General features: G+C 42.4%; 1 protein-coding gene across 1 annotated transcript in view; it reads right to left on the bottom strand.

Moving 5' to 3' along the window:
- The window catches only part of ZC3H12D (zinc finger CCCH-type containing 12D), a 78438-nt gene extending 61647 nt beyond the window's left edge, over positions 1-16791 (bottom strand). Inside the window, exon 1 of the mRNA XM_077486685.1 lies at positions 16665-16791. The gene's annotated coding sequence lies outside the window, so the exon portion shown is untranslated. The remainder of the gene's footprint in view (positions 1-16664) is intronic.
- Positions 16792-17210: the final 419 nt, after the last annotated feature.

Here is a 17210-nt window from a genome sequence, read left to right as displayed (position 1 = left end):
CCTGGGGCAGGAGTCAGGTCCCCAAACCCTTTTTAGGACAGTATCTTGCATATTAACCATTAAAATTAGCACTTTTTATTTCGAACGTTCGAGTCCCATAGACTTCAATGGGGTTCTAAAGTTCGTACGAATTTGCAGTCCGTTCGAAAGTTGTGATGCAAATCGAAGCGGAGGGGGGTTTCGGCTCATCCCTAATGATCATATAGTTGCTGGCTGGCTAAAGTTTTCAAGATATTTCACAATAAATATTTATTTATGATCATGATGCCTCTTAACTTCTCTACAAAATACAGTAGTGCAATGAAAATGGTACCACATGGAAGTGTATAAATTTATCTTCACTTTGAGAAAGATTATTACCCACCTGTAGATTATTGTTCTTTTATTGCATGGTACATTTGCCGGGGTCAGATCTATGCATTATACAGTTACATCTGGTGGTTTGTTAAAGTGTCATTGCCTAACATTTACAAGGAACAGTTGCATGATATTTTCCCTCAGAAGCTAAGATGCCTTGAAACTGTGTAAACAATGCAGATAACTTCTGCAACATAGGTCGCGAGGTCATGGCCGTTGCTACCACTAGCACTAGGTAAACAGTGACAGCCACTGGTTTTTCTACTCTCTACTCTCTGTAGCAAGCAATTAAGTCTCAGAATCAGCAGGCAACTGCCGCTCCATTCGCACAGTGTCAATTGCGCAGCTGTGGCCTTGTCCCGACTCCTGAATGAATGGAAGCAAGCAAACATTCGTTAATGGGCATTGGTAGGCTGCATTTGATGGGCGTGGTGAGGCTGCATTGATGGGTGCTGGTGAGGCCGGCTGCATTTGATTAGCGCTGGTGAGGCTGAATTTATGGGTGCTGGTAGGCTGCATTGATAGGCGCTGGTAGGCTGCATTTGATAGGCGCTTCTTTAAAAAGGTGGGTTTTACATGGGCAGGGGAAAGGGGGTGGAGTCTGATCTGATCAAGTCTATATTGATCAGAAGGAAATTGATGGCTATATTTATAAAATTGTATATCCATACAAAAAAGTATCGGCCCTAGTATATGATTTGGGATCTTGGATTGTGGGCTCCTTGAGGGTAGGGACCGATGTGAGTGTGCAATGTGCAGGGATAGGGACAATTGTAAGTACTCACTCAGGATGAAATGGATGGACTGGTGTCTTTATTCAACCTTACTAACTATGTAACTATGTAACATGGAGCTGCAGCTCGGCTTGTGTGACCCCCCATAGCAAGCAAGCACCAAAGAGGGAACCCGGGAAGAGGAGGATCTGGGCTGCAAATCCACTGCAACAGAGCAGGTAAGTATGACATGTTTGTTATTTTTATAGAAAAAAAATAGACTTTAGAATCACTTAAACACGCTGAGACAGGTGCCTTTATACATGTATTCTGCGGTCAACACAAAAACAAAGCTATTTCTGTTTGTTTTCTGTAAAGCTCACATGTATAAGCTATCTATTCAAAAGAACAGATTGCCAAGTAATTACTATTCAAAATCAAGGAGGAAGTATGTAGTTTGCAAAAACAAAACATCACTGTTTAGAGTCACGGGAAGAAAATGATTTGAGTAATGTGAATTTCTCAATTCTTTAACACTTCACAAGCCACCTTATAACAGTTTTTGCAAGATATGAAGTGTTTGATAAGCTTACTAAAACTCTGATAAATGTATTTCTTTGATGTGTCGAATAAGGAGGAGGGCTGAGCATAGCATTAGTAATCAGGAACTGACAACTTCTACAGAAATAGCAAAAAATACTTGCCAGTGTGGTTAATGGCACAAACATACGCAGATCTATGCAAAACTAAAAGCTCATGTGACTCTTTAAAGCAGCTAAAGAGACTGAATTGAAACTGGTCTGGTTTATCAAAAAATTCAAAGCATGTATTATTTATATCTAAGAAAATATATTTTCAGTGTAAATGTTTAGTTGATTTATTCATACTTTATAAATGTTACTATAGCGTAGGTACACCTTTAAAAGAAACCCTCACATGTGCCACCATCCCCCCACCACATTTTTAAATTCCACAAAGCAGCACTTGTAAAAGTAGTGTGTATTAAAAAGAGAAGTTCACACCAGTGTGTTGCACTGATAAAAACGTAGCACATGGCATACTTTTGCAGCATAACACAATGCAACACCTGTAAATGCACTGCAATGCGCAAGGACGCAAGAATCAAAACAGTCAGTTGACGTTTCCGTTACAAATACAGTTTAGTGAAATTTCTAAAAATTAAAAAGAAAAGTATTGCAGTGCATCTTAAAACATAATGGACCCTCAACTGAAAAATATGGAGGTTGTCATTGAAGTCTGCAGATTAGTGGTTCTCATTTTCTAATTTGCATGTGTTTTCCAAACTAGTACTAGTGTTCTTTTCAGGACATCAGCAATGGTAACCCCAATATTTCTTTCAATACAAGTTTCCTAATTGCAGTTTTTGCCTCCTATCTTCCTCAAGGATGGAACATTACTGAGTGAGTGACTTGTATAGCGCTATCTATGCGAACTGAATCGCCTCAGGTCGCTTTCTTGCCACCAGTCCATCTCTGGCTTTTTGCGTGGTCCTTTACCCTGTAAGGTCCCGACACGCTTACAAACACATACAACATTGACATACACATACACATATTGAGGCCATTTTTTTTTTTTAGACAAGGTCTAATTAACCTACCAGCATGTCTTTGGAATGATTAAAGAGTATTGGAGATATAGAGGACCGGTATTTAACATTTACACTTCACAATAATTAACAGGGCACACGCTAGCATTACCTATTTAAGAAATGTCACTTGGCTTACAATTGAGTTGGTGGGTGGCTGTGCTTGAGAACAGAGCAGGGTTTTTTTTCATTATGGGTCAGTTGGAGACTGCAGACATACTACAGGAGATGGGCAGAAACTACCGGCATACTACAAGAGATGGTCAGAGACTGCTGGCATACTACAGGAGACTGTCAGAGACTGCACACATGGTACAGGATATGGTCAGAGACTGCAGGCATAGTACAGGAGATGGTCAGAGACTGCAGGCATAGTACAGGAGATGGTCAGAGACTGCAAACATACTACAGGAGATGATCAGAGACTGTCGACATACTACAGGAGATGATCAGAGACTGTACACATACAGAGTACATACAGTATTCACGGTGCTTCACTTTTTCCACATTTTGTTATGTTACAGCGTTTTTTCAAAATAAATGAAATGGAATATTTTCCTCAAAATTCTGCAAACAATACCCCATAATGACAATGTGAAAGAAGTTTGAAATCTTTGCAAATTTATTAAATATATAAAAAATATAAAATCACATTTACACAAGAATTCACAGCCTTTGCCATGACGCTCAAAATTTTGCTCAGGTGCATCCTGTTTCCACTGGTCATCCTTGAGATGTTTCTACAACTTGATTGGAGTCTACATGTGGCAAATTTAGTTGACTGGGCATGATTTGGAAAGGTGCACACCTGTCTATATAAGGTCCCACAGTTAACAGTGCATGTCAGAGCACAAACCAAGCCATGAAGTCCAAGGAATTGCTTGTAGACCTCTGAAACAAGATTGTATTGAGGCACAGATCTGGGGAAGGGTACAGAACATTTTCTGCAGCATTGAAGGTTCCAGTGAGCACAGTATCCTCCATCATCCAGAAAGGAAAGAAGTTTGAAGCCACCAGGACTCTTCCCTGCCAAACTAAGCGATCAGGGGAGAGGGGCCTTAGTCAGGGAGGTGACCAAAATTATGATGGTTACTCTGACAGAGCTCCAGTGTTTCTCAGAGGAGAGAGGAGAATCTTCTAGAAGAGCAACCATCTTTGCAGAACTCCACAAATCAGGCCTGTATTTTACAGTGGCCAGACAGAAGCCACTCCTCAGTAAAAGGCACAATACAGCCCTCTTGGAGTTTGCCCCTGAAGGATTACCATTTCTGGAGGAAACCAGGCACTGCTCATCACCTGGCCAATACCATCCCTACAGTGAAGCATGGTGGTGGTAGTATCATGCTGTGGGGATGTTTTTCAGCTGTAAAAACTGGGATACTAGTCAAAATCGAGAGAAAATGAATGCAGCAGTGTACAGAGACATCACAGGACAATGACCCTAATCCAAGAAAACAAAGTAGTGGCTATGGGACAACTCTGTGAATGTCCTTAAGTGGCCCAGCCAGAGCTCAGACTTGAACCTGATTGAACATCTCTGGAGAGATCTGAAAATGGCTGTTCACTAACGCTCCCCATTCAGCCTGATGGACATTGAGATGCCCTGTAAAGAAAAACAGGAGAAACTGCCCAAAAAAGGTGTGCCAAGCTTGTAACATCATACTGAAAAAAACTTGAGGCTGAAATTGGTGCCAAAGATGCTTCAACAAAGTATTGAGCAAAGGCTGTGAATACTTATGTACATGTGATTTTTTTTTTCTTTCTATAAATTTGCAAACATTTCAAACAAACTTCTTTCACGTTGTCATTATGAGGTATTGTTTGTAGAATTTTGAGGAAAATAATGAGTTTAATCCACTTTGGAATAAGGCTGTAACATAACAAAATGTGGAAAAAGTGAAACAATGTGAAAGCTTTCCGGATGCACTGTAAATGCCCAATCACTCTGAGGAAAAAGCCCAAATATTCAAAGGTTGTAAACAGCAATGGCCAACTTAGCCTATCAAAGGCTTTTTCAGTGTCTAAGTAAAAGCGTCTCCAGTTTTTTTGTCTGACGACGTCCACTAAATTGATTATTCTTCTGGTGTTATCTCCTGCTTGCCTCCAAGGGACAAAGCCCACCTGGTCCTTATGAATAAAAGAAGGGAGGACCTCATTCAACCTCAGAGAAAGCAATTAAGTGAAGATTTTCAGATCCAAATTCAGTAAGGTTATGGGTCTGTAATTTCCACAAAAAGTGTGATCTTTGTCCAGTTTAGGTATTAGGGTAAAGAAGATCTTTAATCCCTCGAGATCTCTCTCCCCCATCCCCCTCACACATAAAACCATTAAATATACCAGTCATGTATGGAAGCAGAACAGGTAGGAAAGCTTTATAATATTCATAAGGAAGCCCATCCAACCCCAGGGCTTTATGATTCAGCAGGGGTTTAAAGACCTCCATCACTGTAATTGAGAGCCTGTTATTTTCAAGGATTCAGCTCTCGTCTGTCCCCAGTCATCTCAAGTCATCTTCTTCCTAATCACCCAAATGTCACTTTGTTTGTCCCAGAAAAGTGCCCGGGACCCTTATGCCACGTACACACGACCAGACTTTTCGAGGGACTAGGTCTGACAGACTTTCAACGGAGTTCTGACAGAGTTCTGATGGACTTTCCGAATGAACGGACTTGGCCACACACAATCACACCAAAGTCCGACGGATTCGAACGTGATGACGTACAACCGGACCAGAATAAGGAAGTTCATAGCCAGCAGCCAATAGCTGCCCTCGCGTCGGTTTTTGTCCGTCATACACACGAGCGGATTTCTCGGTAGGAACTGGGTCCGGCGGAAAAATTTGAAACATGTTCCATTTCTAAAGTCTGTCGGATTTTTGCAAATCAAAAGTCCGCTGCAGCCCACACACGATCGAATGGTCTGCCGGAATTGTTCCGTCGGACCTTTGATGTTGAAAAGTCCGGTCGTGTACGCGGCATTAGTTCCTCACAACAGAACATATCAGGTGCACTGAGCCCATTGATATGTTGCTGCAGATACATGAGGGCACTTACAGGTATAATTTCCCACCACTTTCTGCAAAAGGGACCATCGACACTTTAATACTACTAAGATAATGACATGAAGGCCAGTCCAAAAGCTCCATCAGACCAATAAACTGACACTCCTGGAAATGATATATTTTCAACAGACTTTGGAAGCTTAAAGAAAGAGAGGTCTGCAGTGGTAATTCTTTCAGCACAGTTTCTTTAAGCACAATTAATACATGACTGTAGACTGCCTACTATTCAACAAATGTGTAAAAAAGGGCTATTCCTTTGAATGTGCTTGTTCATCTTTACAGCAAATGCTGTGTGACTGAAAGCATTTTTATTTGGAACACATAGCAATGTGCAGATATCCGCAAAAACGTGTGTGTTTGCATGATAAAAATGCACTGTAGATTGTGAAAAAAAAATTCATTTATATAAATCATGTAACATGCAATCTAATTTGTTAGGCCCCTTTCACACTGAGGCACTTCTAAACTGCTGGTAACACATTTGAACGCTTTTGAAGAGCTTTTCAGGCGCTTTTGAAGAGCTTTCTATTAATTTCAATGGAGAGGGGTGTTTTTTCACCACCCTGCCAGCCCACTGCCACAGTGTGAAAGCATTATTTGATTTTAATGGAAATAGGTTTTCGTGAGCTTTTCAGGCGCTTTTTATGCGTGAAAGCATCTGAAAAACGCCTCAGTATGAAAGGGGTCTTACAGTAAACAGATCCTAGTTATAATTCTGTATAAAAGGTTACTGTTCCATGTAAAATTCCCCTGGTCACCAAGAACCCTGTCTCCTGTAATGTCTGAACCTATGAAAGTCAGAAAGTCCAAAGTTTCTAGCTACACCCATGAGTAAACAAACACAGAATAAAGTGCATTTTTTTGCACATCAATCTAATTAAAGTGTACATTACTCCAAAAATTCAAATCACATGTATTTGTCTGTTTTCCTATGTTGTGGGTAAATTTAGCCTGTTCTTCATTGAGGTCCTTATTTCCTTTGAAATGCCTGGAGACGCTGCCCATGTACATCGTGCCTGTATTTACCATAGTCAGTTTGGTCGTGACCCCCCCCATCCAGGCCCACTGTGTTGATTGACAGCAGCTCTCAAGACAGCAGCTTCTGGGATGCAGCACACACACAGACAGGACATGTTTCCCCAGTGTGTGAGGTCATCCTCTGCCTACCCACTATACTGATTTGCCCCCTGCTATGTGGAAGTACAAACCAAAGGAAGCTGTACAGTCAAGTGATCTCCAAAGAAAACAAAATAAAAAGACGCAACGCATTAACATTTTGAATTCATACAATCTGATTATGGTAGACGAATACTACTCCTTTTCTTGCAGTTTGTCTTTCCTGTATTCTGTTTACAAATACTATAATCATGCTCTGGAGCAGCCTTTCTCAACCTTTTCAACACAGAGGAACCCTTGAAATAGTTCTCTGGTCTCGGGGAACCCCTGCTAAAAATTTGAAATCTACAACTTATGATACACTAGTGTAATGGTCAGTGGGAAGAATGGTCCTTACACTTGTGGTCATTGGGAAGAATTACCTCTTTACAGATAGCTAAAAAGATCAATGGTGTTAGTGGGAAGTTATTGGAGAGGCAGAAATTGCCCAATGCTGAAGGAACCCCTAGCAACCTCTGGAGTTGGAGAATCACTGCTCTGGAGTCATACCACCCTAATTAGGTTATTTAGAGGTTATTCGTTGAATCACATACTTTTGTTCAAAAACCTTGCAGGTTCGCTGACAGAAATGGGGAACAACCTATAATTAAGTAGAAAGCTTTTGCCTTGGTCAGATGAATCAAAAGACCATAATTTTAATGGATAATTCTGCCCCCTTTCTATAAAAGGGTAAACTCACAGCAGGGATTTTGTCGGTATGTTTTGGAGTTGTCAAGGACCCATGGGAATTCAGATGACAAATAGGGAGATTTCCTTATTTTTGTTTGTTTTTATTTATTTTCCCACTGGAATGAATGGCTTCTCATACATTTTTTTGATAATAGCTTGCTTATTAGCCCTAAAAATGACCAAAATGAAAGAAGATATGCCACCATGGGGTTATTTGTGACAGCACTTAAGCTGAAAAACACTAGTACATTTTTGGAATTAAAGTTAGTGTAGCGCCCTGCTCCTGATGGGCAGATGCTATAAATATAAATGTAGTTTTATCTGAGCTGTAGTTTAGCTCAGACTGATTATGTTGAAATTCTATTCCAGTTCAGCTAGTTGTGTGGTTTTCCCTTTGGCCGAGGGGTGGCACCCTTATAGATTGGCCAAGGTCGGAAATTGCAACGAGTATTGAAGTGCCTCTTTGCCCGGAAACAGTCAGTGGGTGTGGTCTGCCCACTGTGCATTCTGGGAGAGGGCACTTAAGGGACAGACCCCGTGACAGGATTTTGTTTCGACCTGATGGCCCTCCTGGCCTAAGGTGTGCTGCTGCCTTCCAAATTGTCTCGGGGCAGGCTGGCATGAGGCTTCGTTACTGAAGGGTAGGCCCAGAAGTCCTGGGGCCTACCGATCCAGGGGTGGTCCTGTGCTGTCTTGCCTGCGGGAAGATGCCAAGCGACTGGAGGATCCAGGGAAGGACTTTTCAGGGAGAGGACTGAGCAACAAGGCTGGTGCCTCTAGAAGAGCCTGGAGACTCAGTTGGAGGACGCATCTGGGTCCTTTACCGCACAGCTGAAAAAAACTGGTACTGCGTGATTGTTCTTTGACATTACAAAAAGTTGCTGATTACACAATCCTGTGACAAAGGATTGTGCAACGGTTCTACTAATTGTTCGAGTTTGTGGCAGAGACTATGACGAGCATCGCATAGGCTGCTAGGTCAGTGAGAGAGGCCTATCCAGTGGTTGCTGGATCCAGTTGTGGATCAGCTGTCCTCTGAATCAAGAAGTACTCCTGACCCTCAATTACAAGGTACCTGAATTCCCCTTAACCCTCCATCCCTCTATTGGTTTTTGTCAATAAAGCATTTGAAAAAAGTGTCGGAGCTGAAATCTATGAGAAAACTCTTTAATGGGACCCCCTATGACGGACACATGGACTAGTGAGATAATGGTAAACCCAATCAAATACCAGCAGCTCCTTTGGGGGTAAGTGCTACATTAGTTTGAAAATTCTGAGTACATTTGATGACTTGATAAATGTCATTTAAATGTACTTTAAAAATGTAGTTTAATTTAACATTTAATTTTGGAACGAATAAACTTTCAAGAACAAAAACCACATACACAAATGTGTTCATTAAAGAATCATATCCAACCTGCTCCTTCAAAAATTAACGTCAATTCGATCCCATTACTGATGAAAAAAAAATTAATTAAATTCTGTTAGTGTATTTCCTTATTTGTTTTTTTGCCAGGTCACTTTTTCGGATCTCAAAGCTAGTTTTTTTTTTGCTCAGCCAGTGAAATCAATAAAAAAAAAATTACCATGTAGCTGACAGCAGACTACAGTTATCTGGCACTGCGGACTTACCCTCTACCTTCTTTGACCGTTCCTGTATTCCTCTAGTGCTGGGCTTGAAATGACTTGCATCATCTTCCTTAGCCCAGCAGAAAGTAGTGTTGGCACTGCAGTCTCCTGAACAGACATCCTAATTCTGCAGAACTATCCCTGGACTACACCTCCCAGCATGCCATCTGTTCCAAAAATAGAACCTTTGGAGAGGCTTTAAAAAGGGCCAGCAGACTAGGCCCAAGCCTCTTGCTTACCGGGGTCCATCAATTAATCACCCCTCCGATGCTGTGCGAGAGGGTTGCGGCCTACCACACGGCAACACAGTCATCCCAGCTCCGACCCAGGTGGGTCCAACGTTGCTTGTGTAGCGGTGCAGTTGCCACCAGTAACAAACATCCACCAATACACCCCATTGCCAGACTCCCATATATCACATGCAGAGACAATGAACAGTCTTTTGCTGTTTTTTTTTTGTTTGTTTGTTTATGGGGGGGGGGGGGGGGGGGAATTACAACCTGGTTGGGGAGAAAGGTATATGGGACGCCCATAGAATAATTAATTTTGCTATCATATTTAGAGATTATTCAGATTAACCCTATAGTTTGAGCCAGAAGAAATTATGTACATTGTTCAAAAGTTATGATCTTAATCCTGCATCACCATGCAGACTATTTCTTCTCCTCTGCTTAACTCCTGCAGACTATTGCTCCCAGAATTTCCTCACCCATGACGTTTAAGGATGAGGAAATCACTCTTGACTGTGTAAGGGTGATATTCCCAGAAATCCTCTCCTCCTGCACAAACTTATCCTGAAGTTACTAATGTAATGCCACATCTTCTTCTGTAAGCAAGAAGGACCCACTCTGAAGTGGTTGTAAACCCTTACAAACCACTTTGACCTACATTTAAGCCTAGATTAAGGTTTACCTGTAGGATTAAGGTTTACCTGTAGGTCCAAGAAATATCTCCTAAACCTATACGGTTTAGGAGATATTTACCTGAAGACAGCGGCGTGCAGGCGCACTGGGTAAGCTGCAGATCGCGGCGAGTGTCGGCTCGCATGCGTGGGAGTGACATCATCGCTGCTCCGGCGAATCACAGCGCCGGAGCAGCGAGACCCACCAAGAAGATGGACGCTCGGAACTACAGGGGACATCGTTGACTTTGCTGGCTCCTATGTCAGGTAAGTCACACATAATGGACTCTATGCGATGCATAGTAGTCCATTATGCTTTACCTTTGCAGGGAATCAAAGAGGAATTAAACCCATTAGGGTTTACTTCCTTTTTAAGCTGGCTCTGATTGCTCGCTGCTACTAGGCCAGAGGCCTGCAGCACCTCTCCCTGCAGGCCTAGTAGTTTAAAAGCACATGCCTGCGTAAATGTATTATTTTTTTTTTGTAATTTCTGTGCAGTTTCATCAAGGTAAGATCTGTGGTTGGATTTTTTGTATTGAAAGAGGTGCACAACATTACTGTAGGTACAGCTATATGATACTGTAACATTGTAGGTCACTTTAAGAGAGATATTTTGTCATAGTTTGCAGCCTTTTATGTTGCAAGACTCGGTTTTGGTATTTGTGCCTCCGTAATCAGAATAAAGTTTCCTGATGATTAATTTATGTCTGAGGTCGGTTGGTTGCCTAAAAGCCAAAATTGGGGCCTGTTGCAATATTTCTGTTAGAGTTTCATTGTCTGTTATTATGGGTAGCAAATCTTTGATTATCTTTCTTATCCCTTCTAGTGCTGGATAGTAAGCGGTTACTAAAGGCATACCTCCCAACTTTAGAACTTGAGAATAAGGGACAATTCAGGATGACTGACCTGTGGGACACGTAGCACACCATGGCAAAGAGTGGTATGGATAATGGTGGGTGTGGTGATGACAAATTTAACAGTGGGAGGGGCTTAAGGTGTATAGTTTAAAAAAAAAACTAGGCTTCCTTGTACCTCAAAATATGCATTGATTGCTGTGCCACAAGCAAGAGTGTTACATGCACATGTAATCCTCAGCACAATCACTAAATCAAATGAGACTGAGACTCTGTTACTGTACATATGCTTTTGTGCACGCTGAAAATAGACAGAGTTAACACTTTGTCTGAGCCTACCTTAAACTGGAAGTAAACCCATCCATTTACCAGTTTCATTTACGGCATCTGCCAGAAATGTAACACTCCCATTGGTTGTGCTCTCAACCAAATTGTCAAACCATCCGATGGCTGGTGTCATAACTGATCACATGTGCAGCATCATGGCAGTTCTGGATTAAACAGAGGCAAAGATGGCAGCTTCCTTGGCTGAAAACGATAGGGGGGTAATTGAATTAAAATTTTCAGGGGCTGCTTAACAAACAGCAACTGTTGAGACACTTTGATGAGAAGTATGGAATGTACATATATTGTATATAGTGCAGGAGTCTATAAGACAGAGTCCAAAAAGATCCAGGGTGTGCAATGCACAGAGAGTGCAAAAGTCAGGAGTATATAATGCACAGAGTTCTGCAGTCAGTGTCAGGTTTAGAAGTACATAACACACAGAGAGCAGGGTTCACAAGTATGTAATGCACAGTAAGCATTGGGAGTACATAACAAAAAGGGTGCCGAAGCTAGGGTTGTGTAATGCACGGTGTAGGGGGCAGGAGAGTGCACAATGCTCCCCACAAGCAATACTCTCCCCCAAAATTACCCTTTCACCAACCCCCCCCAAAACAAAACAAAAAAACGGTACTACTCTGCATGCTCACCCCTTTCAGCACAAATCTTTGTCCCCCACCCCAAATCTCCCCCTCGCAGAACAAATCTGACCCCTCCTCCCCCAAATCCCTGCTCCCAAATCTTGCTTCTAGTACACATGCTCTTCTCCCCCCAAATCCCCCCTCCTAGCACAAATACCCCCCCTCAACTTGCACAAATCATTAGTTAACCCCCCCCCCCCCCCCGTGTAATTCTCTCATCTCTAATAAAGATCTCAGTTCAGTGTGGCTCCATCCAAAGGGACACCTCTCCTCATTGGCTCCTCCTCCTGTTGGATGTGTACCTGACAGCAAACTACAGTTATCTGGCACAGCAGACTTATCTCTGCCCTCTTAGACTGTCTCTGTATTCCCCTAGTGCTAGGCTCAGATTACTTGCATCATATTTCTGAGCCAAGCAGAAAGCATTGTGGGAACTGTAGTTTCCTGAACAGACATCCTTGATCTGCAGAACTATCCATTAACTACACCGCCCAGCAGGTCATCTGTTCTAAGGAGTGAACGGAGTAAAAGGATCAGCAGACCAGGTCCAAGTCTCTCTTGCTTAATGGGGTTCATCAAGTAAATACCTCCTCTGCTGTTGTGCAAGAGGACTGTGGCCTACCACATTGCAACACAGAGCTCCCAGCTCCAACCCAGGAGGAGGGTCCATTGCCATTTGCTTCACAAGGGGCATCACCGCAGCATCGCTGTAATTAGCAGGACCAGGCGACTCACTGTTCCAGCAGCCAGACCGTTATCTCAGCCCATTCAGAAGCCCCTGCAGAAGGAAAAATTGACTTGCATTGCTCTTCAGGAATTTTCTACACTGTTCTCCAGATTGGTGAGCGGGTACCTGCCCAGAAATACAATACCAGCCACTAGCATACTCCACAGGATACTGTATACACCTTACACCTGGAATTGCCTTAAAGATTACTACTAGTCAGTCTCAGCTGCTTTGCCTTGACTGCATATGATTGTGCCACACTTAGAATCTTTGTTTCTTTGAGCTAGAATGTGGCGGGGAAGACAATTGCAAGGCCTTGCATCCTGGACACTACTATTCTATTGCTATTTAAAGGGACACACCACTTGCACCTATATTGCTTCATCTTTCATTAGGATTAAAGGTATAATAGGCTGGCCGGGGGTTCCCCTTTAGCAGTGGTATTATAGACAGCAACCAGTAGCCCTTTTTGAAATCCATTCGGTATTGTTTGCTATGTGTACATTGATATTTTGTATCTGTGATTTAAACCTGTCATCTCATTGCTTTTGGGGACACGTTCAACTGAGTCTTGGCTGTTTATCAAGGACTTAGCTGACTAATACCCTATAACAAGACTCTCCTCTTGATTAAGTAAAATCTGAGAGAGCTAATCAATCTACCTTGTGCCGGTGTGTTATTTAAAGGTGTACACAATATGTCTGAACCTAGAGTGTAAAGAGGGCTGGACAGTTCACAGGGAGAGAGCTTCCCTCAACTCTGAGGGCTCATGCACACAGGACATTTTAAAACGCCAGCGCCACAGCATCGCTAAAAACATCTGTCGCATTTTCACATTAGCTTTATTGCGTGGTTTCCCAAGTTTTTTGGTGTTAGCGTTTGTTCATTAAAAACGCTCTTTATAATGTTAAAACGCATAAAAACGTTAAACGTGGCTAAATGCAGCTTGTCGTGTTTAGACGATTCTTTTGACATTTTTCGTTTTTACTGCTCCTGGAAGCACAGTTGTCATTTTTTTCTACTGCCTCTAAACCCTTATGCCTCCAAACACCTCTGACAGTTTATGTGTGCATGGGCACATAGGCTAACATAGAGGGGCTTTTAGAGGCAGTTAAAAAAAATTCAAACGACCCTAACAGCAGCTGTAAAATGTCCTGTGTGCATGAGCCCTAACATGTATGTTTCTGACCTGGTAGAGATGCCAGCTGCCTTTCACAACAATAGAGCACACAGAAAGTGATCACTTTTGTTTATCTGAGCCTACCTTGATGCTATGTACATATCAAAAGTTTTTTTCCTTCAACCCAGCAAGCTGAACAAAAAAAACCTGACAGGTCGCTGTACCAACTAAGTGATGTTAGTGCGGCAATCTCCCCTACTGTGCCTGCGTGTTATGACAGGGGACTGCCCCATCAGAACACACTGATCATCACTGGCAGAAAATTGTCTGCTGCGCTGAGCGGATGCTGGTTTCCCAGCATGCCAGTATGACAGCAGATCGTGAGACCAGCTTCTGTCGGATAGGCTGCTGTACACACTGGTCAAATGTCAACCAGTTTCAGTTGAACGTAGCATAAAGGAATAAGTAGCATACAAAACAACATATAGAGTGCAGCAGTCAGGATGACCCCCCCCCCCGTTCACATCAAATTCCCCCTTTACATAATGAATCACCATCAGAGTCCTCCCCTTCATATCATAGTCTCCCCCCTTACATCAGGTTTCCAAGAATCACCCCTTAATATGGGAGTCCTCCTTACATTAGGTTCCCCAGAGTCGCCACCCCTTACATCAGGGTCCCCAGAGTCACCACCCCCTACATCAGGGTCCCCAGAGTCACCCCCCCTTACATTGGGGTCCCCACAGTCACCCCCTTACATCACAGTTGCCAAAGCTCCTCCGTTAGATCAGAGTCCCCAGAGCCACCCCCTTAACATCAAAGTCCCCAGAAACACCCTCCTTGCATCAGGGTCCCAAGTGTCATCCCTCTTACATCTGGGTCCCCAAAACCACCACACCTTACATCAGAGTTCCAAGAGCCACCACCCCTTGCATCAGGATCTCCAGAGCCACCACCCCTCAAACATCAGGGTCCCCAAAGTCTTGCACCTTACATCAGGGTCTGCAGAGTCACACCCCTTTACCTCAGATCCCCAGAGCTACCCCCTTACATCGGGGGGCCCCAGAGTAACACTCTCTTACATCAGGGTCTCCAGAGCTACCCTCTCTATATAAAGGTCCTCGGAGTCACTCGCTTACATCAGGGTTCTCAGAGTTACCACAACTTACATCAGGGTCCCCAGAGTCATCTCCTCTTACTGTGTATACTCACAAAGGTCTGGTATCAAGTCCGCAATGTTTACCTGTGACCAGTGTGTCTTCTTCCCATAAAATTTGATGTGTCTTCCCACCCCATAGGAGACTGCAGAAATCTACTGCGCATGCAGAGGAAGTAGGACCCAGCATTTAGTGACAGTGCTGTTGATCTCTAACCTCCAGCAATCTACACACATGGCCAGAACCAACAGCTATCAACCCAACTGTTCATTGCTGATAACATATTTGCATCTCTCTTCAGTAGATCATGGACATGTTGCAGCCACAATTACGTTAGTGATGCAAAACGTCCTGTGTTGGGAGCTGATTTATCTGAAAAGATTGCAGCAGATTAGAGGAGATCAGCATTGTCACTAAATGCCAGGTTCACTCTAGAGGTTGTGTGAGTCAAACTGGCACCAATACCTGCCACATCCACATGGAACACAACCTTATAATTTCTGTCTCTGTCAGCTCAGACCACTGCCCTACCCCCTGGCTCCCACTGCAGATTACACAGCTGGCAGAGGTACCAACTACCACAATGCCTGCAACCATTCACCTCACAACCACTGCAACAGCATCCAACACCATATTTCCCCATCGGTACTATGCATGCATTCCCCTTGAAACCTACACATTCCTGCCCCATCACGCCGTCATCAACAACTGCCACCCTCGCTTTCACCACCACAGCTGACCTGCATTCTCCTCTGCCCGCACCAGACTTTGTACACAAACATCGACTCTCACCACTGCATCTAACCCCCCATTCCCACTCCCTGCTCTCACCATTTCTAATACTTCACTTGGAACTACACTTAAAACCTGTTTCTGTGCTCTCTGCCACCACACTCACGCATGCCTCAGCATTTTCTGCCACTGTACTAATACAAACTACTATGAATTCTGGTATTGGAGTGATGCACCCTTCCGTATTCAACCCACTCAGTGAACGAGCACCCATTTCCTAGTATAGGTTACATTAAAAATACAGTGTCGTTTTTCAGACAAATTTCACACACAACCATACCTCCCAACTTTCTGAGGTGGAAATTAGGGACACCTACTAGCATGTAGGCATAGGACGCGCCCCCTTAAAAAAAAATCCTTTATACTGGCTTGTTGGAATTTACAAATGCAGCAATTTATAAAACTGGATGAAAAGTTTAGCACTGTAAAACGCTTTTTTTAAATCATTAAGAGATTAGTAGTGCAATTTATATAAAACTATATACTATATATACACGACTATACAGATAAGACCAAAATGAGGGACAAATGAGCAGGAAAGAGGGACAGAGGGACTTTGTTACAAATGAGGGACAGTCCCTCGAAATCAGGGTCAGTTGGAAGCTCTTCATAACATACAATTCCTAGCAAAAGCTTTCAATGCACTTTTTTTAAGATTCTGCTTAGTGCAACATATTTTCACTTTTGAGAAACGTGTATTTGTAATTGCTAAATGCCTTTAAATGTCAAGGAACAAAAAGCTTCAACAATCAATTGCATATACATAACATGTAAAAGTCATTTGTATGACTTGTTAAATAAAATTCTAACGTTTTAATGAACTACTTGCAGGCTCAACTGCATAGCTATATAATATTATGTCTATGCAATGCTACACTATATATTAAATAACTTAATAATAAAAAGCCAAATATATAAAAATTGTTACAGTACTTACAGACTACAAACAGATCATTCTTCTGATTGCACAAGTGCATATTTAGACAGTCAGTGGATGAAATGCACTAAAATAGAAATCCGTGCTTCTACCAGGAAACTGTAGAGCTATATTTATACAAATTAACCTGGGCAACTATTTTTTTTTACTTCTACTTCCTTCTAGGATAATAGCTAGAAACATATTGCAGTGTATATTTCTGTGTATAATAAAAGAAATGAGCTTGGAGCACTGTAGAAAATGTGCAATTTTAACCTTACATTACCTGCAAGGTAAAGCACTTCTTTTAGTTAGTACATTTTATCACAGAACAGCATTTAGAACATAAATCATAATCAAAAAATCAATATTATATTATTAGTTTGAAGTATAATAAATGCACAGCCTGATTTTTGCTAGCAATCTAAGCATTCCTTTTGCCAATCTGGCAGTTTATGCAAAAAGATTACAGAACCTTGAGCTCTGCAACAGATCTAGAAAAAGCAGGGATCATTTTTGGACAGAAATAGAGAGAGTCCCCATAATTTACATCCTGTATTAGGGTGG

Source organism: Lithobates pipiens, unplaced genomic scaffold, assembly GCF_037356315.1.
Source record: "Lithobates pipiens isolate NorthernLeopardFrog02 unplaced genomic scaffold, aLitPip1_a1.2 Scaffold_18, whole genome shotgun sequence".
Lineage (NCBI taxonomy): Eukaryota > Metazoa > Chordata > Amphibia > Anura > Ranidae > Lithobates > Lithobates pipiens.
This window is presented reverse-complemented; position numbering and strand designations above follow the sequence as displayed.